Source organism: Lycorma delicatula, chromosome 4 (assembly GCF_047948215.1).
Source record: "Lycorma delicatula isolate Av1 chromosome 4, ASM4794821v1, whole genome shotgun sequence".
In the NCBI taxonomy this organism is placed as follows: Eukaryota; Metazoa; Arthropoda; class Insecta; order Hemiptera; family Fulgoridae; genus Lycorma; species Lycorma delicatula.
Genome location: NC_134458.1, coordinates 91,138,634 through 91,164,080, shown reverse-complemented (window position 1 = coordinate 91,164,080; position 25,447 = coordinate 91,138,634). Strand labels below are relative to the sequence as shown.

At 29.5% G+C, this 25,447-nt stretch overlaps 1 protein-coding gene across 3 annotated transcripts in view; it reads right to left on the bottom strand.

Annotated features, from left to right (window-relative positions):
* Window positions 1-25,447, bottom strand: part of atos (atos homolog atossa) — a 379,961-nt gene that overhangs the window by 323,545 nt on the left and 30,969 nt on the right. For all 3 annotated transcript variants that reach the window (XM_075363639.1, XM_075363640.1, XM_075363638.1), the window contains exon 2: window positions 8,427-8,549. The gene's annotated coding sequence lies outside the window, so the exon portion shown is untranslated. The remainder of the gene's footprint in view (window positions 1-8,426; window positions 8,550-25,447) is intronic.

Sequence of the window (25,447 nt, the reverse complement as noted above, 5' to 3'; positions counted from 1 at the left end):
ATTCATATCTCACAATACATAAGAACTAAGAAATGTTTGTCACATCTGTTGATTAATCAAATTGAATACTAAACAATTTACTTGAACTCGCTGAATTATCTGATCGCAAACATCGGCAGCCATGTCATTGATTTGCCTTGATACTGTGTCGTTAGAAAGCGGAATTTTTTGCTTCTTCCACGCCTATTAAGGCACTGACCATATCAATTGCAGCAGGTAACATGAAGTTTTCTGCGATTATATGGGGTTTAAACATTTTAGCTACTCTTAATGCTACGAGATAAGATGTTTCAAATGTACTTTTATCAGTATTGCTTGATCTACAAATAGAAGCTTGTTGGTTTCTCAAAATATGTAATTTTCTTTCAAAAAATTCCAACAGTTTACTTTTATGATCCGGATGTTTAGTTTCCAAGTATCGAATTAATTCTGATGGCTTCATGTTTCATCAGAGAGGACTTGCTTTCATGAGAGAGAATTACTGCTTTAGACAAATGGTTCTATATAGAAAATATACACACAACTATTAAAAGCGGATGCTTTATTTTTCAACCGTTATTTTTGTGCTTTCATGTCTCGTACTTCAGATTGTGCTTATTTAGAAACATGTGATGTTTTGTAAAATAGAAATGTTAAGTCTGCTAAAAACGTAAACGTGGAATTCCATATCAATATGAACAAAACAAAAAAGAAAAAAAAACTCGATCGGTTCTACGTAAGAAGATCGGTTTTTCGTTATTTTCTTTTGTTACTCATTCACCACTGTGATTCACTGCAAAAGCGCGTATGAAAAATACACCACTACACAGTCAACATAACTCTTAGATAAAAAAACACATACCCATTCATCATGACCCTCAAATAGGTAACGCTACTTGAATACGCTGAACAATATTGCTAACAATCCATACTGCAGATAAAAAAACCATAACGTTCCGATTTTCACATGCACGACTTCAGATATACTACTAGAGAATATCTAAATTTTAATGAAATTGATTTAGTAGTTTTAAAGATTTTCGAGCCACAAAATTTTATACATAGGCCTATAAATAAATAAATATATAAGGAGACTACCATTTAAGCGAATAGTATTTTCGTACTCCTCATACCTCTAAACGTAAAGAAAATTCATTTTCATTCCCCACTCCCACCATGCGACCGAATATAATATCGTATACTTTTCTTCGAAAATTCGGTAAGAAGAAGAATTATTTTGGACAGATGGCCAAATTATAGAGATGATAAGCATCATTACCATGTTCTGCTGACAGTATATTTATAATTTATACATTTTTATTATTGTTTAAAAACGATTTTAACTAATGTACTACACAAAGCAATTCAATACAAATTACACAAACACACACACTTCTAAATTTCATTCTTCAGCACATGTATCATAGAGTATAAAATAATGTTTTAAAAACCGTTTACTTATTTATAATGCTGATTATTATTTTCCTTATATTTACCCAATCTTTTTTTTTTAACGAATTTATTGTCTTTCTTTAGAAAAGTCACGTATTTTGATTAAAATATTAAACATATTGTCTAAAAAACGATGATCATTATCAGTTAATATTAAAGCCTACTTAGATGTGATTTAATTTGGTTTTAACGAAATTAGTTTATAAACGAAAAGAATTTACGTACATATACATATATATATTTATTTAATTTTATCCTCTAACTTCTAACACATAATATACAAACTAAACTACTCAATCTACCTTCAGATACCAGAACTTTTTGGAAAGGAACGTCAGTCAAAAGTTTTTTTAAATACAACTTTCTTTTTCCGGTTTAGCCTCCAGTAACTACCGTTTAGATAATACTTCAGAGGATGAATGAGGATGATATGTAAGAGTATAAATGAAGTGTAGTCTTGTACATTCTCAGTTCGACCATTCCTGAGATTTGTGGTTAATTGAAACCCAACCACCAAAGAACACCGGTATCCACGATCTAGTATTCAAATCCGTGTAAAAATAACTGGTTTTACTAGGACTTGAACGCTGGAACTCTCGACTTCCAAATCAGCTGATTTGGGAAGAAGCGTTCACCACTAGACCAACCCGGTGGGTTTTTTTAAATACAACTGTCCAGAAAGTAACTTACGTTTTGAAATAAAAATCCAAACAAACAAAAAAAAATTTTATATACATTTGAAAGGGACAATCTTAAACTATTTTTCTGCATAGTCGCCATTTAAAATGAGGCCCATATCATAATGATGCGCAAGCTTTTCAATTCCTTCTCTGTAGAAATCTGCCGCTTTAGATTTTTGGCACCTAACTTGCACAAAACTTGTGAAAGCTTTTCCGATACAATTTCATGCAATAAACTTCGTGTGATTTGAGGGAAATGAAGCGAGAGTTCCGTAATCGTAATACGACGGTTTTCGCGAATTTTATTGTTGATTTTCAACATCAGTTCATCAGTCACAAGGCTAGGCCGACCACTGCGATCCTCATCATGAACACTGGTACGGCCATTTTTTAACTGAATGCACCACTGCCTCATTCCATCTTCGCTCATTATTCCACCTCCGTACACCTCACAAAGTTGCCGATGAATTTCAATCGGTTTGAGATTTTTTGCCGGTAAGAACCTAAACACTGAACGCACCTCACAACTCGCGGGACTTTCTACTGAAGCGTACATTTCAATAATTCACAACGATCAAAGTAAAAAAATCACAGTTCACACGCTACTACAACTTGATGCGTAATGATTGTAGCAACGTTTTGACGCCAAGATGGCGGGTCTATCCCCACCCTTTTCTACGCTAGCCACAAACGTAAGTTACTTTCTGGACCTCCCTCGTATATACTTCTCAAAAAAACTGCTTTAATATTTTTTTAACTTTACTTCTTTCGCTCTTGAAATATTTTGCCAAAATTTATCTATAACGTGTACATCACAAAAAACCTTTCGTAAGATGAAAACCCCACCCGTTTTAGAATTTCATAATGCTTTCTGTGTAGTTGTTCACAATTCTATTAACTTTAAAGATCTCATCGTTTTATGTTTTTGCCAAAATTAATTCTAAGAGTCTAAGTTTATAAAAAGGAAAATAATTTTAACTTTTCGACCTTTAATTTTATTCTATTTATATTAATTCCATTTTGAATCAATCAATGTCGAGAAATATTTCTCGTCAAAAAAGGGGGCGGACTGGTAAATTTTTCAAGGTAAGATACGGCAGACTTAGCTAAGTTTTCACTAATTATAAGTAATAAAGTAATGTGATTATAAATGTTATACCGAAATAAAACAATATCGATTAAGTCGGAACAGTTTTTATCGTTCATGTGCAATTCAAACGGTAAAACGTATGTAAATTCGGTTAATGAGCAAATAAAATAAACGTTTTAATCTTAAATGGAACGCAAACGAAACAAAACGCATTTTAGTAATTATTTACAGAAGGAGGTTTAATAATAAATTCAGTAGAAATCGACGAAAAATTACGTCAAAAATCGAACAAAATCTTCAATTTATTAAAGTTTTTTAAAAGCTTATTTTTAATAAAATAATAAAAATTATTATTTGTTTTATCTGATATCTCGACAACATCTAACTAGAATTTGATAAAAGAAATATTAAAATACTCAGTCTTTTTTTTAAATTACAGTTACAGTTACGGGAATCGCACAAATAAAAATTGCAGAACGTAATTTGGTAAGCGACTCAAAATATTACTACGTGAAAATTGACCCTGTAATATGAAATAAAACAAATCACAACCTATCTATCTAAGCGTTACTGTTTACCCGATAATGAAATTATCTAAATTTACAACTAAAACCGACTTCAATTTAAGTAAAAACATTGGTAAAATATCATTCGGATCAGTTCAGCGACTCTTGTGTTTTAAAGTATATAAAATGACAGTGATAAATAAGGTAATTTTTCATTTCCAATTTTTTTCATAAATATTTTGTAAATAGTAAATATCGTGCAACAATATTATTATCTAAAAATAATAACAATAATTAAGTTTTTATGATTTATTTTCCTTTATATCAAAAATAATGTCATATAATATAAAAGACAATTCTTATCCGAAATGGTGGTAACCCTACTTGCAACCGAGTACCAACGATTGTGGTATTACGGATGACGGGTGATTGCGTGTACTGTTATCTTTGTTTCTAACTTTAGTATAGCTAAGCGGAACGGAAATATTATGTAGTTACATTTAGGGACTGAATTCCCAGGTCTCAACATGCATGAATAGTTTGAACGAATAAGTATAAACGTAGAGGATATATAGGTTATACACTACTGTACGCATGTGCGTGTAAACATGCACATTATGTACGGTTATACATTCTACTGCGTGTATCGATTGATAATGTGAGATGTAATTTACAATAATAGGATTATAGAATATGCGACAGTACGGATAAAATAATTCTAATTTCGCAGGTTAAATTTTAACTTTAATCTTGTTATAAAACTTAAGCGAATTCCGTGACTTACTTAATGTATACATAGATATAACGCAAACGCTTTTAAAAACCGCCCTCTTCACCGCAATACACTCACACGCACGCGTGCACGGAAACAACAGTGTTGCCAAGTCGTACGTACAACATTATTAATTAAGACCAAATAGATTCTATTTGCCAAGTTAAAGTTTTTCTGAAACTCTGATAAGAAAGAAGGTAGAATCGATTACTTCCGACTTATAATCGAATAAAAAGGAAGGCTTACCTATTCCTAGAAAAAAATAAAATTACTTTTAAGTTTTATAAAAATAAAGTAACCTACTACCCGAATTCCAAGCTTCATGTAATTGCAATACGAAAATACCGAACAAGGTAAACTAGTGAGTAATGCGATGTGTGATGTGTAATACCCTACCAACAGTAGTATATTACACGTATTACAAAAATTAGTTGACATTTCATTAACATGACACACAAAGCAATGCATTTCTAACGAACAGAAGCAGCTATGACTATAAACACAGCTCCAGTAAAATATTACTAAACAAGCACACTCGGCCATTACTGTAATGTCTTACTGCATTCCATGAAAATCTCAGAATATAGAATCAATTAGCAAATTACACCTTTCTTTTGGCCAATCGATTTTTTTTGCAAGGTTTTCTAGGAGGCTAGAAGTAACCTAACGATATTTTCCTTCATTAAACTTAAAATAATCTAACATTGCGGCACGAATTTTAACTAATCTATACAAAACGAATGTGAAAATTTTATCAAAATGTCTGTTTATCTTCATATTTAGTAAAACTTCTGAAAATACATAAACTCGATTAATAATTTGGACGCCACTTTACTAAGATTTAAATAAACATATATATATTAATATAACTACATATATCTTTTAAGTACCTCATTAAATATATATATATATATATATATATATTTACGATTAACTTAAAAGTTAATAAAATATTTTTAGACACTACAAAATTATCTATAAGGAAACGATTTCGACCAATAACACCAGAAGATACTGTAAGTGTCAGCGTTTATATATTTTATTATTGAAGTACTCGATTTAAGGTAGTACATTTTAATTTTAAAAATATGCGAGAGAAAACTTCAAGTAATTAATTCAATAATAATCAATTTTTTACCTCAATTAAAAACTTCCTGCATGTTTCAAGAAAATATTACTGAAAAAAAAAAATTAAACCTTGGAGAATTGTAAACTGTACCATTTACTACCTAATTGTTCAGTAATTCCTTGAACATATAAAGTTTTAATAAATTAATTTCCGTAAATCACCGAAGTTAAAGACGTTGGATGCACTTTTTATCGCATGCTGTCGGCATTTGTTAGCAGCTTATGATAATAAAAGTCAATGGTAAAGAAAAAAACAGAAAGTACTTCGGTTTAAATATCTTTCAAAAAGTTTGGTTTGAATATAATTCTCGTTAATATAAATTTTTCTTAGTAAAGATAAGAATGTTTTCACGCTGAATAATATCTTGGAACAACAAACACTATTAGTGTAGGATTCGTATAGTTTTATAATTTCAATTAACAAAGGAATGGTAAAAGGGTTATGAGGGGAAGAAAAGTTTCCATTAAAACTGTCGGTAAAACACTTAATAGGCACTTGAATAGTGCTAGACAGCAAAATAGCTGTACAGATAAGTGAATTCTACCACGACACATAAAGAGGAAAGTTATTAAAACGCGAGGCTGTTTTCCATTATTTTTCTCTTTTACATTTAGTAAAGAATGATTATTACGATCGAGTATATTAACTAAACAAAAAATGTCATGTGATATTTGTTTAGTACAATGAATTAAATTATAGGAAATGATGATACAGAGCCCGAGTAACATAGCCGTCTATCTATAAGTTCCCTGATGGGACGGAACGGAGCGGATGCACAGGCCTTCTTTCTTTCCTGTTTAGCCTCCGGTAACTACCGTTTAGATAATTCTTCAGAGGATGAATGAGAATGATATGTATGAGTGTAAATGAAGTGTAGTTTTGTACATTCTCAGTTCGATCATTCCTGAGATGTGTGGTTAATTGAAACCCAACCACCAAAGAACACCGGTATCTACGATCTAGTATTCAAATCCGTGTAAAAATAACTGGCTTTACTAGGACTTGAATGCTGTAACTCTCGACTTCCAAATCAGCTGATTTGGGAAGACGCGTTAACCACTAGACCAACCCGGTGGGTCTGGATGCACAGGCCTAGTTCGATTTCTTATAACTTCAAGGTTCGAGAGAGGACCGACCGATTTCTGCATGGTTTTTAATAGGAGGAAACCGTCTTATCTAAGAGTTACATCTTTGAGTAAGTGCATTGCTAAATCATATAAGGTTGAATTCACGTAAGGGTAGAATTCAGTACAAGCTCTGTGTTTGTCAAACAGATGTTTCGCTACCTAAAATTTTAAATCGGTTATTAGGTACTTCGTAGTAGTTTAATGGAATTTTTCATCGCTTCACCACCCATTTACCACATCTTTGTTAACTGAAATGATAAAATTACCTACGTTATATCGTTTTTTCAACATATTATTCGGTGTAAAAAAATTCTTACCTTACTTAGAGCTGAAATACATTTTTTTTTTAAATTAACCAATACTGAAACCACACCTCGAAAGATTTTTTGAAGGATACTTGAACGAAAGATAAAACTTCGTTCTTAAATATTTATCTCGACGTAAAATTTATAAAGAAGTAATAAGAAGTTAAATTTTTACTAAAGTAATTTTTTGTTTGAAATTTTTCGTAATTTCTAACACGTTTTTAAATAATAGCCACGTTCTCAAATAAATAGCCATACACAACAATAACTCAACGAGTAACAAGTTTCCTGTGTTACAATAAAACTCAATTTTTTCCGTAACGTAGAAGGTAACACGTGTTCTTCATAGACAAGCATATTTTTAGACGTACTATTCCAAAAGTTTCGTTTTAACTGCGTTCTAGGTTTATTAACCTTTATCTTTAAATCGCATTTTATTACACCGGTTTCATTTATTTATACTTTCTTTAGTATTTTATTCTATGTTAATTATTTAATCACAATATATTATAATAAAAAAAGTGCAGATTATGAAATGATTGCGAACGACAAACCGTAACATAAAGTCTATACTACAAGAAACGGCCTGATATTTTGTACCACCTTAATATAACCGATTTAATTTACTTATATTACGTTACAAGAAAAATGTTCATCCGTACAATTTTTCAGTTGGAATATTAAAGACTGACGGTAGACTTTCACTTCAAAGCGATCCAACAACTGTTAGTGAAACTGGCAAATATAATCCTGAGAATCATTAACTGAAAGTTTACTTTCAAAATTATTGTAATATTTATAACAAATTGTATCACAAAAATCTAACCTTTCATCATGAAGTGTAATGAAAATTAAATAATTTTTGTAAAGAAACGATATTATTAGTATCAGGATATCTTATATCCTAGCACTGCCTTATCAATAATTACATTTTGTTGACCTAAATTAGCAATAAAAAATATTATTACATGAAAAAAAAAGTTCGAAAAAATCAATAAAACTAAAATTCTTAGTTACAAAAACTAATTATTGTTAATTTCTTTATGGAGTACACTTAAATAATTAAAAGTACTAGACTGGTTTTAATTTTGTTATTACAAAATCAACAAATTATCATTAAAATAAAACAAAATTTCATTCCATTTTGACATATATTCTAAAGTCATTATAATTTTAATATAATTGGTTATAAATATCTATTACTTAAATTAATACTTAGAAAATCCTAATGTATAATCTTATTTATAACTTCGATTAAAAATTTTCAAAGCATTTTACGCAAGGTATTTAAATTTAAAAAAATAAATAAGTTAAATCAACATTTAAGTGTATATTATTTTTTATTGATATTTAATAAACATTAAAAGAAGAAAATTTAAATCTTACCTTGATATCCTTTTTCGATTTCATTAATTGAAATTTTTACAACTAAATTCTTCTTTATTCTCTTTTTTATAATTTATACTCTACATGTTTATGGCTCCAGTCAGTCTGTCAGTCAGTGTGTCACTAAAGTAAGAAGAAATAAGCTTAATCAGCGACACTAATCAAGTAAGATTAAATTTAAAAAAATATAGCTTTTTAATTATTAATATAAAAAAATAGTTAAACATGAAAAGTAATTTAAAATTAAAAATGAAAAAAAAAAATAATTGAAATTACAGTCATCAACTTAAAATTTGATTCGTTAATCGATATTGCAGCTCCTACCCCCTCTCACTTTTTTTTTGTTTGTTTTACCTCCGGGTCCGCAGTCAAGCAATTCATTCCCCAGAGGATGAGATGAATGTGTTTTAGCGTGTGTGAAAAATGCCATGCCTGATCGGGATTCGAACTTAGGACCTCCGGGTGAAAGGCCGAGACGCTACCACCCGCGCCACGGAGGCCCGCATTTACTTCACCTAGGTTCACCTTATTGGTCGATCCAATTTATAGATTATTGTTACAAAGTATAGGGTATTTAATCAGTCTGAAGGTGATACTAAATCAAAAAATCTGACAACAAAGTTGTAATACTTTCCTGGTACTATTTATTCTTATAGAGTGGAAAAATGGAAAAGTTACCTAAGATTTATTTTTCAGGATATGCGTAACTTAAGATGAAGTTTCATGGTAAAATTATCATTATATATATAAATAAACCAAAAAAAGTTTTAAAAATTAAAAAAATCTGTATTTTCAATTTTTTTCTTCTCATCATTTTTCGATTTTTGTTGAAAGGGGGAATGATGGTTTTGCAACTTTTTTTTAAAAATGGTAAAATAAGTATGAACGCACGTACTGAGTTTATTATAAACTATAATAATTATAGTCGGGTAGGGTTATATTTGCCAAATTTTGAGAAAACATCGCCTCATACACCACGAGTCACTGAACAAAATTTCGTCAAAATCGATTTATCCAGTCAAAAGTTATTAAGCTTTAAACAGGTCAACGCACGTAGATGAGTACATACAAGTTCGAACATTACCCCCCCCCCCCCAAACATTTTTGTTTTTTGGTTCTCTAGGTCATAAAAAGTTAAAAAATGCAAAAAAAACCGTACGCCATTTTTGACTGATTACATACTTTCCTTCTTACAGCATAGCTCTAGAACTATGATGTCATGAAAGTAAAAATATCACACTTAAAATTAAAATAATAGAAATTATGAAAGATTGAGCTATTGCATTGAATAAGATTGAGTTTTTCCATATTTTCATCGTAGATTACATATAGCTTTTAAATTGAATAAATTCTTTGTTGGTCGAGATGTTACATAAAAATTTATTGAACCAGAATTTATATTTAAATATTATTTCTTATTCAACTGTCACCTACGGATAATCCTTTGAAAAAAATGATATTACTAGTCTTAAGTAAAACTATACCGTAATTTAAACGTAAAAAAATTAATAATAAATAATTATTAAACTATATTTATTAAAATAAACATAAATAAAATATGAATGTAAGTTAACAATAAAAATACACGTAATAACTAGTGATCGGATACAACTAACAATATCTAAGCCCTACCCTTAACCACTGATGATTAATTAACCGACTCCTCTTTACATTAAAAATTACTATTGGCTAATTATGTGTTAAAAAATATTTAAAACGTTTCAGCCATACTTTGTTATTTAATCCACAATTTATTATAACGGTTATAACACATAAAAACAATTTTTTCCATATTCTGTTCTTTGTACGTCCTGATCTTTAGGTTTTTTGTTTAAAATAAATCTTAAATCGCGCATCAATTTCGACGTTTTTAAGTGAGAACCGTTTTATAAAACGTGGCTTAGGTGATGGAATTTTATCTTAATTTCAATCGAAATGCTACTTCCTGAGATTTTATACACGTTACAGAACCATCAAGTTGTAAAAATCACGTATTACCGTCTTAACAACGACTCTCCTTAATAAGAATTCTATGCTAATAATTTCATTTAGATTAATTTTTTAAATTCTAAATTTTTAATAAAATTTATTTTATATATTCGAATCTTCGTTTTACTTAATGATCAGTGGCGACTCGCGTATAGGCACTGTCGAACTGCAGCACTCCGTATTTCCATTTGATATTATCGATAACATTTAATATAATGAGTCCCTTTTTCTTTAATTCTTTCTTTATACTTGTACAATATATAATCCTTAAGATTAATGTCAGTAGTCATTCCCCAGTTTATGAGAAAGATACAAAAATCTTTGTATGAAACTGTGCGCTTCACAGTTCCAGCGGCGGGGTGTTTGGCTGTTGTTCGCATGCACACACAGGAAGCTGCACGCGAGGCTGCAAGGAAGAGAGAGCACTATCGCTCCCGCAGTGCCGATCCTGGCGTGCTGGTGAAAGGTAGGTTTTTTTACTCCAAGTGTTTATGGAACGTTCCTTGTTCGTTTCCTTATCTAATTTAGTCGTTGGAACGAATATGAAAGCGGTTTAATTGTTTTTTCAGTAGCGATCAGAAGATGGCGGAAAGAAAGGGCTCTTTGCCAGATCTGTCCAAAAACACGCTGGAAGGGTGAAAGAGAAGGTGATTAATAGAAACTAATTAAGTATTTGTTTCTGTGTACGTAGAAATTTAAATTAAGCACTATTGGACTATATTCTTGAATTTGATAAAGTGTAGAAATAGATTATTACCCTGCTTCCAGCTATTCTATTTGATTCATTTTTTTCGGTTCTTTTATTTTATAGAAGACTTTAACTATGGCCTTGAAAAGACCCAGAAATAATCTTCTGGAACAGCACCCCCACTAATTTTAGCTAAGAGCTGTTACTGTTAATTATTATATGCATATATTTTTTAAATTCTTTCCGATAAGAAAATAGTTAATTTATTAAAATCTTCCTTCCAGCGAGAATGTTCATGATCGATTTTTTTTTAATTGTAAAATGATTATATTACGTTATTGTTAACTAAAAATTGCATTAAAAAAATTCAAAATGTTAATTCTTAACTTCTCAAGCGACTTAAACACTGATTAACTTAAAATAAAACGTCATTCCGTAATATTTATATATATATATTTTTTTTATCACAATTTACTTATTGTAAAGAAGAAAAAACCAGACACTTAAGAAGTTAAAACCAGACACGAGCTGTTACTGTTAATTATTATATGCATATATTTTTTAAATTCTTTCCGATAAGAAAATAGTTAATTTATTAAAATCTTCCTTCCAGCGAGAATGTTCATGATCGATTTTTTTTTAATTGTAAAATGATTATATTACGTTATTGTTAACTAAAAATTGCATTAAAAAAATTCAAAATGTTAATTCTTAACTTCTCAAGCGACTTAAACACTGATTAACTTAAAATAAAACGTCATTCCGTAATATTTATATATATATATTTTTTTTATCACAATTTACTTATTGTAAAGAAGAAAAAACCAGACACGTTAAAAGAAATAATAAAGGGTTGGCTAAACATACATCTTATTTACTAAAAACTTCCTTTTTAATTCAAGCGAAATACGGCCAAGGTTTTATCAATGTAACAAATCCAACCAACCGTTCATCCTTCCCCTTAAAAACACGAATCCCAACGTAATATTCTATAGAAATAAAGAAAACATCTTAATTCTATGAATACTAACGTAGATATTATTATTATTATAAATTTAATTAACATTAAACTTAATAACGAAATAGTTTTATATTAATTAAATAAACAGGTAAGGAAAGAATAAGTATTATATCATCAAAGGCCACGACTATAGATATTCATAATTACGCTTACTTATATTTGTATAAAACAATGCAATTGTATAATAATAGAGTAATATGCAGTATAGTTGGCGCTAATTACTACCAGCATTATTAAAAAAAAACAACGAATGGTATAATGAACCGACCAAACACATTGACATACGGCTTACATAAGTGTTAGTTACGGAAAAGTCGATCTTTTCAATACATTTTCTACTACACAAAATATATACAGATTTTATTAGTTAAGACCGTTGTGCCAAATTTATGCTGATACCTAACCTGATAAACTGCAAAAGAAAGTCGCTATAAATGTCGACGGCTTATAAGGATGTGTTAAAACAAAAATTTTATAAATTTTCTAGTTTAGTTTATTACGTAATAGTTTAGTTGTTTGTAGAATACGAAATGTGATATAAGTTAATATGTTATTAAAAATAAAAATACGGCAACGATACGATAACAATATAAAAAAACAAAACGAAAAAAGAATTATTTACTTTGAAGTATGCACAGGAATACTTTTAAAGTATAGGAGAATATTTAAAGTAAGCTGGGAAGCTGGGTTTATAAGACAAATAAATAAAGATTTTTCAACACAAACTGGAGAAAAGAGAAATTTTAGCAGATTTTTGTTAAATGACACAACACGTAAGCTATATCAAAAAAATTACAATGAAATTGTAAACCGTTCGGTAAGAGTCTCGCAGATATTTCTTCCGCTCAAAAAACAAAAATTTCAGTAATATAAATAAAAAACTGTTTTTAACAAAACAATACTGATATCAAAAAAGGTAAGACATTTCTATTATCAAAATCTGTTATTAATTTAGAATTTTATTTTAAAAAAGAGACATGTTAAATATATGTAATAGACAATAGACATACAATAATAGATAATAGACAATGTTTAAGCGTTCAATGTAATAAGCAAAAAATAGAAAAATTTATTACAAAACTCTTACCGGCCCGTTTTCATTTATTAAACAACGAATAATCACAAGAATTGTATTATTTCTGTAAATGTAATACGTACTACATATAAATGAAATCTGACGAGTAAGAGTTTTGTAACAATTTTTTTTTATTTTTTGCTTCTCATATCATAGATCCGTGGTAAAAACGTCTTGCTTGAACCGACTCAACTTGTGTGATGATTGATATTATCAATAAAATTTTGTACTTTGTAAAATTAATTTTATCATCGTTCACTTTCTTTCACAGCACATTAACAGCCCTACACCACACGTGACGTATTCTACGTTTGGCTCCGACACAGCTCACGCCGATTTTTTTATCGGTTGTTTTACAAAAGTAACTTATACTTTTCACCCCTCGGTGTCAACATTTTTTTCATATATTTTTCGCTGCCGATACCCTCACGTATTTTTGTTATTAATATCAAAGTTCTATCCTTCCCTTATGTTAGTTTACTTCAATAAACGTGTTTTGATGGAGTAAACGCTTACATTTCTTCCATAACAGAAACGTAAAAAAATGAAAAATAATGTTAATAATAGGCCTGTAGTTCGATTTTTCCTTACCGGTGGAATGCGGTTTATAATACATACAATACATAATTAAATCGATCGTTAAATTGCCATAATTATTTTCTATCGGCAATGTAAAAATGACAATAATTAACATAAATGTAATATATTATTCATTATAAAAGTATATTAACAAAAAATTTATTACCATTGTATTTTATTGACAATGTACCCGATAACATAAACTATTTATTTCAATAAAACTAGCATTATTTTCCAGCAAATTATTATTTATAAACTATAGAAAAAACTGCATCCGCTTTAATTAAAAGAAATAAGTACGCCTCTATAGCGACGACATGAACCTCACTGACAATCTGCTGCAGTAGATATGCAATTTAATGTAATATAAATACTGATTAATTAATTTCTCAAGTAATATACAATTATTATTTATTATTTGCGGGAATATACTTTAATTAAAACTACACTACTTAACCGAAGAGTAACTAGACTGTAATAATAATGTTATCGATATCATTGACATGTTAATTATTACTTGACTGAGGATGTTCTTTTTTGACGAAAGAGCACATTTATTTTTTTTTTATATCGGACCGAAAATTCAGTTTCTTTAACAGATGAGATGAGTAAATATTGATAATAAAAAGTTTTAGTACAAATAAATGGATTTAAATGGACCGGAACATTTATACTTTATCTTGATTTCGAGTATAATCAGAAGTCCTCTATTAGCATCAAAAAACGTTTTCATGATGTTATAGATTTAATTTATATTTTTACGATGTATATATATATATACAAAATAAGTACAAAATAATATATGTATATATTGTAATAATACAATACATGTAAAAAATAAGATATTTTTAATTGCAAAAATTTGGGTTTTTAAAACATCTCTATATATTTATTCTATATAAAAAAAATATTCAAATTATTTAAGACACTAATTTTGCCACCGAAATTCAAATAAGTATTTATCTGATTTTAAAAATAAAACAGAAAAAAAAACTTTTGAAAAATAAAAAATTAACGTTCAGTTTATTTTTAAAACAGTTTTATGTAAATTTCTTCTTTGGTTTATCGTTTTTTTGTTTGTTTTTTTTGCGTCGTTTTTACATTTTAGTGCGTTATACGTTTAAATCGGTTTTATATTTGTTAAAGTTACATTTTTTTGATAGATTGAAAAGGAATGTGAAAATAAAAAAAAAAGGATTAAAGAGATACAGCATAAAGAGACTACAACTAAACATAAACTAAGGTCTTCTGGAATGTGGGAATTAATAGTCATTTTTATTTCAAGCTTTATTTATTTATACGTTAATACAAAGTATAAGATCAAAATCAAATATCAAATTGATTTTTAAATTAATTTTTTATTTTCTGGTTAAGTTAGCGTAGATGCTTTGACCAATTTTTTTTTCTCCATTCTCCATTTCCACCGTTTTCCCCTTTTTTAATATTCCGCTTCTTCCCTTTTACCTTTTTCGATTTTTTTCCTTTTCCGATTTTTCCCTCTTTCTGTTTCTCCCTTTTACCCGCGCGTAAATCGGTTCAGTAGTTTTTTAGTCTACTGCGGACAAACATATCTGAAACACTGAAATGGAATTTAAAAATATTTTGTATAGCGTATGTTGCTTTTACGTTCAACAGATAGCGCTGATTTAAAAAAAAAACACGTTTTTACCCGTCACGGTGTGACATCTTAGGTATATAAAAACAACCGCGTATTCAAATGAAACGTTGGCTCAAAATTTCAAAGCAATCGGTGAAGAACTTTTGGAGATTTAAGACTGTGAATAAGCGAACACATACATTTTTATTTAAATAGATATATAAACGAGGAAATATTAGAAAGATTGTACCAATTTAACGGTCAGTTATTTTAAATATACTCATTCTAAAATTAATTTAAAATAATGGTGAAGTAAAACTTCTCTGGTTGTTTTCGTGTAGTATTACAATTATTATTCTTTATGTCTTATGATCATAAAGAATAATAAAACTCACAAACAAAATCTTTTCGAAAATTAAAAAGAAATGTTAAGCGTGTAAAAAAATAAATATTTTTAAAATAGCTACAATTTTTAAAATCTTTTAAAAAAATGTTATCGCAGTGGATATAGTTTACGTTGTATTAATCTAAGATTAAATACTCGTCGATGTAAATATGTAAATCTTAACGAATACTTTTTAAATCGGTCAGTTTTTATCGTTGCAGCTACAGAAAATAACAGTAATAATGCTATATTCGCACGAGAGCACGGAATAAGTCATCGAACCTGATATGAACCTTTCTGAACCCTTTTTTATAACACGATAACAGAGCCAATGTTTTATCGGTTCTAAGACCGACCTAGACGACAACAGATGAGGTCGATTACGTGACGGCGATGAGATGGCCTCGGTTCTTTAAAGCGGCCGTGTAAACTGAAAAAGGATAGTACAAGTACGTTAATCCGTATTTCTTCTCGTCGTACCGAATTTAAAATTCATTTATGAATATTCGCCGAATAAAAACAGGGAACGCAAACAAAAAATAATATAAAAATAATTTTAATAAAGTAGAATTCCCAGCCGATTATAAACACAATAGATTTAAAAAATGTTTAACGCTCGATCAAAAGATTGCTCGATAAAAACATAAGTTTATAATATAAAGTAAACCGAACTGACAGATTACAACATTACTCGAACAACACGTCGAACCATCCGACCTTGTTTATAAAAACTCATAATTTTCAAATCCATGGATTCACAAACTATCCGATACAATCGTATAAACCAGACCGCATGGAAACGACCTAATACTGACTCATTCCTATATGAAACAGAGAAGATTAAAATAAAAAAAAATGAGAAAAGACAAAAAGTACATCGTACCAACATGCACAAAAATTTATGGCTACAAAATAGTTTCAGAATAAATAAAAAGAAACTATGAAATAGAAAAAAAATAACGACATAAACACGATGCTCCCAGCAGTAAACAAAATAAACTGCTGTGACTACACAAAGTTCTATTCCATTGGGAAAACATGCAAGAGCTTAAAATTATTTTTTTCATTTTACTACATATTTATTCTCGATTAAATAATAATCCGCTCTTTTAAAACTAATAGAAAAAAAATCACACAAATTCATACGTCATACTGTTCGATTAAAATATTAAAAAAAAATGTAATTATGGATCACAAATTTAATGCGATTCAAAAATTTAACTAAAATATTCTCATCATGTCAGTTTAAACCTCAACGACAGATTATTTTAACCAAATTAAATTATCTAAGTTTCACTAAAGAAACTTATTAAATTTTTAATTAGCCTCTTCAAAAATCTTAAAGATCTTGCAATCATTTTGTGACGTGCTTTAACAAAATTTAAACATCGTAAAAAAATTTAAAAAAATAATAAAATTTCATTAGATATCCGCAAAATGTTCATTGGATTTAATATTTATTTATTACTACGACTCGTGCGAGTAAATAATGCGATAATTATTTTAATTTAAATTTACTTAATTAATGCTTTAATTTTTATTCTGCTGATGTACATTCTACGTTAATATTTATACACTATATAAACTATAATCATCTATTCTATGACAGATCTCAAATATCGTTACTCTAAATATACATATAATTTTTATACGATTAATCCACGGGTTCGGCGCGGGAATTTTATTTTTGCTACCGACCGTATGTTACTGCTATATTCTTTCGTAAATATAAACAAACATTATAAACAACAAAACATTCTTAAAACATTTCTGGGTTTTATTTGTTTATAAATACCTATCTTTGTAATCCTACCCTACTAAAGATCATTTGTATGCGGGTCTGTGTGTGTTTTCTCCCTTAGCTTAGCACCGGAAGTACTAATCACTAGCGGAAAATCCTGATTCGTTAATACATGTCTCGTGGTGGTCAGGTGTATACTTGTTATATTATTATATATCGATATGTATGCGAAATATCTATTAATAATGGTTTTTTTTATTTTTTTTTTTTTTTATTTAAGTGATTGTTTTTTTTTCATAAAATAATGAACTATAACCAAAAATTAGGCATCGGAATGTACCGATCACTAGCAGAAAATCCCGATTCGTTAGTATCAATTTCTAAAGTTAAATTTCTAATGTAACTTTCGTTACATCAATTTTAATCATAAAAAAAATATTTTTACACAAGAGATAATCAATTTTGGACACCTAATAACCCCATTCCGAGATGCAGCCCCCCAGGGTAACCCGCCTGAAGGGCCTAGCTGCGTTGGGCGTGCCTATCACAGACCTCAGCAGCTAGTGCTTAAAATAAATAAAATTAAAACCTATTAAAACAAGTTTTACGTCATCGATGAATGAAGCCGTTACTTGTTGAAAATCCATCAAAATAAAAAAATAAATAAATTAATAAACAAATATGTTATTTGATTTTCACAAAATTATTTAAAAAATCACAACAGCTGTGTATAATACAGCAAGAAAAAGAAATTAAGCAAAATTATTAATATAATTACAGCTCTTGTGATTTAAAAAACAAAAATTGTGAAAATCAAATAAAACATTGTTTATTTACTTTTTTTAATCTTTGAATCGTAAAGAAACGGGGAATCTCGACAAATGCATATGTTACATTAGAGGTCCAGTAGAAATAGAATAAAGATTTTTCTACATTCATTTTCGGAATATAAATATTGAGGAAACATTTACGAAAACGTTAAAATAAATAAATACATTTTACTAAAAACTACACAAAGATAAGTAGCTATATATTATTAAAATCCCCATTAAGTGGTCATATGCTTAAAAGAAAATCAAAACCGGAAATCTTAAAATGGAAAAAAAGTAAAAAAAAAAACGCCTAGTTAACTTTTGAAAAAGGGAAAGAACAGGATAGCAAGTTTTATTCAGCAGATAAGGGGTAGATGGATAGGTCTACGGGTAGAAAAGTCTAAGACAGGACAGGTTTCTACAACTCGAGGAGGAGGTCGTCGATGCATGACTCACGAGCGTTATACCACGGGTTCGCAAAGATGGCCGTGCGAACAGTACACTGGATTTGAGGTAATTGAACCCGTACTTGTTGCAGTCCGAACGACCTCACTTCATCGGTTACTAAAACATTATCTTCGCTTTACAAATACGACCGAGATCGTATGCGATTTACTATGTAATATTTTAAAAAGTTCAAAATAAGGAATAATAACGAAGAATAAGTATATACGAGTACCATCCGATAATAGTTTTATTATGGAAATGACGAATGTTATTAAAAAAACAGCGGACGCTATGAAAAAGGTGTTTACCGATTTAAAAGCCACATTTGTTTGGTAAGATTATTGCAATCAAACGATCTATAAATTAGCGTTTTTTTTTAACCGGATTAAATTCACTTGAAAGAGTATCGTTTTACTCGTTAATTGTTTTGGAAAAATAAACTTCACTGATGACAAACCGAACTAAATTTTACAAATATAACGTTTTTAATAAACACTTGAAAATGTTTTAATCATTCTTACGACTATCTTCAACGACTGATGCTGCACCCTGGATATTGTTGCTGGCGATCTTTTTAACTTAAGAAGATCCTAATTTAGAGTTTTTAGAATCTAATTTTTAAGACTTTAAATTAGAGTCTTTCCAACAGTTTTTTTTTTTTTGCTTTGAGTTGTATTTCTTCAATCAATAAAACTCCGTTGAGCATTAATATATATTTAATAATGTTCAAATGTGTTAAGAAATGGTCCTTTTTTGTGTACGTGTAAATACTAACGTTTCTATCAATATTGGCGGATTTGCGATTTGCATCGGTGAGATGTTCGGTAAATATTAGCTCTATGTTAATATGAACAGCTTTCAAGTGATCATTGTATCTTTGTTTAAGTTGCGTTCCCCCTTGACCGATGTAGAACATCTTGCAGTCGGAACAATTCAAGTTAATATACTGTCGGGGCATTGTGTTTGTTACGCGATTGTGTTCTGTGTGTAATAAGTTATTTGATTTTATTTGTCCTTCTGAGGCCACATAGTATCCGTTTTTTTTTTAATTTGTGATTTATTTTTTCAGCGTCTGTTCATATGTTTTAATGCGATGTATTTTCTCCTGTATGTAATTGTTTTTATCGAAATATACGTTCTGTAAGAGTTTGCCAACGAGTTATCTGTTGTATGTGCTTGGTATTTTATAGTGTTGAAGTTTTTGTATGATCTTCAGGAAACATGGATTTGTTGAATAATCTGTAGATCATGTTTCTAAAAATCAAATAGATTATGTGAATTTGGGTGGTTTGAGGAGTTGAGAATGAAAGTTGGTATCCTATATATTTTGAAGGAACGGTTAATAAATACGTATTTTATTGTTTGATATTTGTTTTCGTATTTAGGTGTCGGGTTCATAAATTTGTGATGTATTTTCTTTATGTTCACTAATAGTAGTTCACGTTATCTTGTACCGCCTCGGTCCGGAAAGATGGTGTCATGAATTTTTTCGTCTAATATATTATTTTGAGAGCATGTCTACTGCATGTGAATATTTGTTCTGTTTTATGATTCAGAAAGATTTTACTACAATGCTGGAAATGAGGGAATCCATGGGATGGTCATCGCATCGTATGTAATATTTTCTTTGCGATGTAATTTTATTTTTTTAATAGGGTTATAATGTTGATGATTTTTGAGAATTATTCTTGTGATTTTTATAGTTTGAAATTGTTTTTAATAATGGAGAGTGTTTCTGTTACTGGTATTTTACACGTTTTTCTGGTATTTTAATAGAGGAGGAGCGTGAGGAGGACAAGGAGAGGTCAGTTGAGGACGGCGATGGGCGCCAGCCTTCGTGGGCGGGTGGCAGGAGTGCCTCGGCATTGTCGTCACCAATGGCTCCCGCGGGACGCGTCCTGTTGCCTGAGGTCGGCATAGCTGTAGTGTATATATTCTAAGCTGTATATATTATTAATTGTAAATATCGAGTGTAAATAGTGTCTGAATGTGTTATGTAATTATTGTTGTGAATGAGAAGTGTGACAAGGGTGGTGCTGATGTTATGCCTTAACGTCAATTCCAGCACCACCCTGCGTGAAGGAGTGGGCTTTTAGCGTGTCCCACCAAATAGACGGTGAACCCCACACACCCAGTATGTGCGGGCTGCTGGGCGTTTGGATCAGCCAAATTTTCCCACTTCCTACTGAAAAAAAACCTTTTCCTTATATTATTAAAAAACAACCAGGTAAGGCAAGCTTAAAGTTCCTACAACCGGGCGGGATATGGAAGTAACCGACTGGAATATATTCTCGTATACTATTCAATCAAACCTCTACTGAAGGATAAATCTTTAATTAATAAATATAACTATTGTTTATGATACTTAAATAAATAATTTTCAGTATTATTTTGAAATATCATATTTTTTCTATATATTTATTCACAAACATAAGTTTTAAGCTTACACGAGAAATTAATAATTTAAAAAATACTAATTCATTTACTTTTGTAAATTTTTACGATTTTTTCCCTATAATTTACAGATTTATGTATGGCATTAGCAATTTCAAAAGAAGATTCTTTAGGTAAAATAATACCCAAAATTCACTACTACTGTTGTCTCACAAAATACGGTACCGCACTGTATTACGAAACATCGACGTCGAAAATGAGTAAATTCTGTAATTGGTTTTAACTGAAAAACAAAGCACTTTAACTCATAATTATAATACTAACATTTTTTTCAGTATTTGTCCAAAAACGAGTAACTGGAGTATGTATAATTTCGAAAAACCTAGTTTAGAATATAACAGTAACTTCCAAAAATACTAAATATAAATTTACCGTAGAAAAAAACACACGCATAATTGGGTATTTTTATTTTCAGTTCCATTTTTTTTTTTTTTAAGAAATGTTACATATTATTCATCCTGTAATATTGTCTAGTATAGAGGTTACAGTTAATATGTTCAAGAAACATCGGAAATCAGTAAACTCACATTGTGACGGAACCACGCCTAATATTCCATTGTATGTTAAATTAGTTAACGTACAGAAAAAACTACTTACAGCTATACATTAAAGGTTGTGACAAACGCATCAACAAAATAAAACAACTATAAAGAAATACGTTTTTGTATTTAAAGGGGGGGTAGGGAGAGAACATTAAACATCTTCAATATTTTATATTTCATATTAAATATTGCCATCTTTTATTATTTGAAGATATATTGTATAAAACCGATAAACAAAATTCAAAGAATAAATATAAAATAAGGATATTATAGATACAAGTAAAAAAATTCCTTTCGGCACGCCGGAAGGTGGAGGTAGACTTCACCGGTGCTAAGTAAGGAATAAAAAAGATTTCCACCTTAAAGTTAAGAAAAACTTTAAATTTACTCAATACGCCAATGGTTGCATGTGAATAAAGTTTCACATGTTCAGCATACGACAAGCCCCATCTTCTTACAATTCCAGCAATATTTTGGTCATCCCTTGCCGTAACAGTTGGTCATATCAAAAATTGTTTCCGACAAAAGTATTAGGTAATGTTTAGACGACTAACGACCAATTTAACCGATTTGATACTGTGCCTATTAAGAGAGGTATGATTTCTTTTTTATCATCAAAACTCCATTTTTTCTACCCCCTGGGCCAATGGTTGGTAATATAAAAAAACTTTACTTAGATAGGTTTTATGCTCTTATCCAAAGAATAGTGGGAACTTTAAACGAATTCGACATTTTACTTAATAAGAAAGTTACAGCGATTTTTTTTAAAACCTCCCAACATGGTTCGATTTTGGCCGTTAACGAACTCGACCGAGATTGAGGCAAGAGATATTATTAAGGAACGATTTGAAAGTGATTGGTGCACAATTACAGCAGTTATCGTGTCCGCAAGAAAGTGAAATATATATATATAAAATTTTTAGCTGACGGTGGTTTTGGGGTCTGGGGGATGTGAAACGCGAAGTCATGTCGAAATTTTCCAGAAATCGAATCATGGTACCTATTGCAATAGGTAGATTCCTTAAGTAATCTATCTAAAATACAGTTTTGTTATAGAAAAAATCCGGTTAGTTACGACAAAATGGTGGTGAATGTAGGTGGCTAAAGAATACACTAGACATTTAATTATTATCATTTATTTACTTTTTTTATGAATAAACAAAACTATTTATTTTTCATTTCACAATCCATATTATTATTTCGTTTAAAATTACAAAGTTAACTGACATACAAAACGTATGCTTGTGTAATAAATAAATATGTTAAATGATATAAGAGCATTTAAGTATGAATAAAAGCATACTTAAATGTTGAAGAGAAAAAATGAAATGTGAAGTCTAACCGCAAAAATTATAACTTAAACATACTTTCATCTTAAACTATTAAGTGCATTCGATAACGGTATTGCAACCGAGAATATATCTTTAGACACATTCTGCTGGAATAAGACTTCTATTCGTAAATGCGATTATACACTAGCGTTTCACTAGCCATATTTTTAGGATACTCATTGCAAAACGGTTACATTAGAAACGTATTCTAGGATGATCGTTTAATTTTTGGAGGAAAAATAATTTTTCTTGTCGTACTTATATAAGCTGATGCAAAATCAATAATCATAATTTACTGTTCCTATTCGAGTAAAAATACGCTTTACGGATCATTGCTCCCGGAGTGGGACTTCAGCTTTCCTCTGTAGGGAAGTTGTTAAAATTCCTTTACGGATAGATCGTCCTTTCACACTGCCTTCTTTATCCTTAATTCCTTCTTTTTCCTTTTTGATTTCATTGTATACCTTCCTTGTTGTAATTCCAAGCTGAGGATGCCGAGATCGTAACCCGGCACATATTCGGCGGGATATAACGTCGTTTACGGTTGTATCTATTTTATTGGAATCTAATATCTTTTTTATCAATATTTTGTTTTTATTACAATTTGATTTTTATATAAGTTTGATTTAATAAGAAAGCACAAATTTTTTTTGTACACTCAAAACTTTCACAGAAATATTTATCGATTACCGGTTATTCATTTAAGCCAAATCGTTTAAATTAAGAAATAGTAACGATAAAAGTAATGCAAATTTTTTTTTAAATTGTTTCAGGACATTGCAAGTCGGTGTTTAATTAAAAGTAATAAACAATTGATATTTTACACGTTATAAGAAGATGGATTGAGGCATTAAATAAGACTACCGCCTACTTTTTACCTTATGTGAGTTATTAAACTTTTAGCTCGTCGCCAAAGATATTACGTGACTAGTTTGGTCGAATCAAACGATTATTCACGTCATATTCTCTCTTACTGTTTGATTCATAAATACTTAATACGATCATAAAACACCTGCGATTGTGCATGCAAATATTTTTACAACGAAAAAACACACGTAATCTTTTGTTATATAGTAAGTAAATAATTCGTTTATTCATTTGTTATATACGTACTGTAACAACATCTAGGGTAATGCATATTAATATAGATGTGTGTGTGTGTGTGTGTTTTGGTGATTGCGAGGTGTTAACAGTGAATGAAGTGTTAGTATGTATGTCAGTAAGTAAAACTGTACGTAACGTGTATCATATAAGCTATTAAGACCTTCATAATTTTATCATACCTTGTTCGCTTCACAATGATATTACGTAGTTTTTTCCGCTACCAGACAGCTAGACATGCGTTTAACCAGATGTTCTTTATTTATTTTCATGTACGCCGCATTATTATAGTTTTCAAATAACATTACATATCATATTTTATTGACATAACAGTAGATAATAATCTGCATAAAAACTGGTAAATAACCTAATTTTATCCCTTGAAAAATTAACGCTGATGTATTTAAATATCTATTTCCTCTTTCCAAAATTCCCTAAGTATTAAATTATTAAATAACTGGTACTATACAATATTTATTTCACGATACAAAAATATTTAACACTACTGGGATCGATAAACAAATAATTTTATCGATTTTTAAAATAGCTGCTGCGATAGCGAAATTGTACAAACGATCGAGATTTTAAATACTCGAACATTCACTTGCGGTCGTATATTATTATTATTTCACAGTTTAAGTGTAAAACACACCTTCACATACGTACATGAGCGCACATAAATACGTATATATAAAAACATGCTTATTTTTTTAATGATAATTTTAAACTAATTTACCGTAAATAAAGTAAAAGTTACCGTACATAAAAATGATTGTGAAAAAGTACAAACTTAAAGTGAAGAAAATAGTAAGAAAAGAACAATTTTACAAATTTTACTCGTAAAATTTTTTAGAAACTCAAAAATCATAGAACATATTTTGTGAGCCAAAACAATAAATAAATCTTTATGAAAGAAATGCGGAAAAATAAATTAATTTAAAAAAAAAAAATATATATATATATAAGTATAATTACATTTGAATTTTTTTAAAACATTGCCATTACAATTATATGTAAAAAATAAATAGATTATATATATATGTTTTATCTTCAAGAACAAATAAAAAAACTTAACCTCCATATATAAAATGTTTGTATAAAAAGTTTGGAATCCATTGCATCTAGCCCCTTTTAACCTAACAGAATTTAAATTATTTTCAAATCTAATATTTCTAGGAATCCTCAAAAACTTTAAAATATTGAAAGTTAGATCTTCTTTGTCCAACCAGATAAACATAAAATTATGCGATATTAGGTCT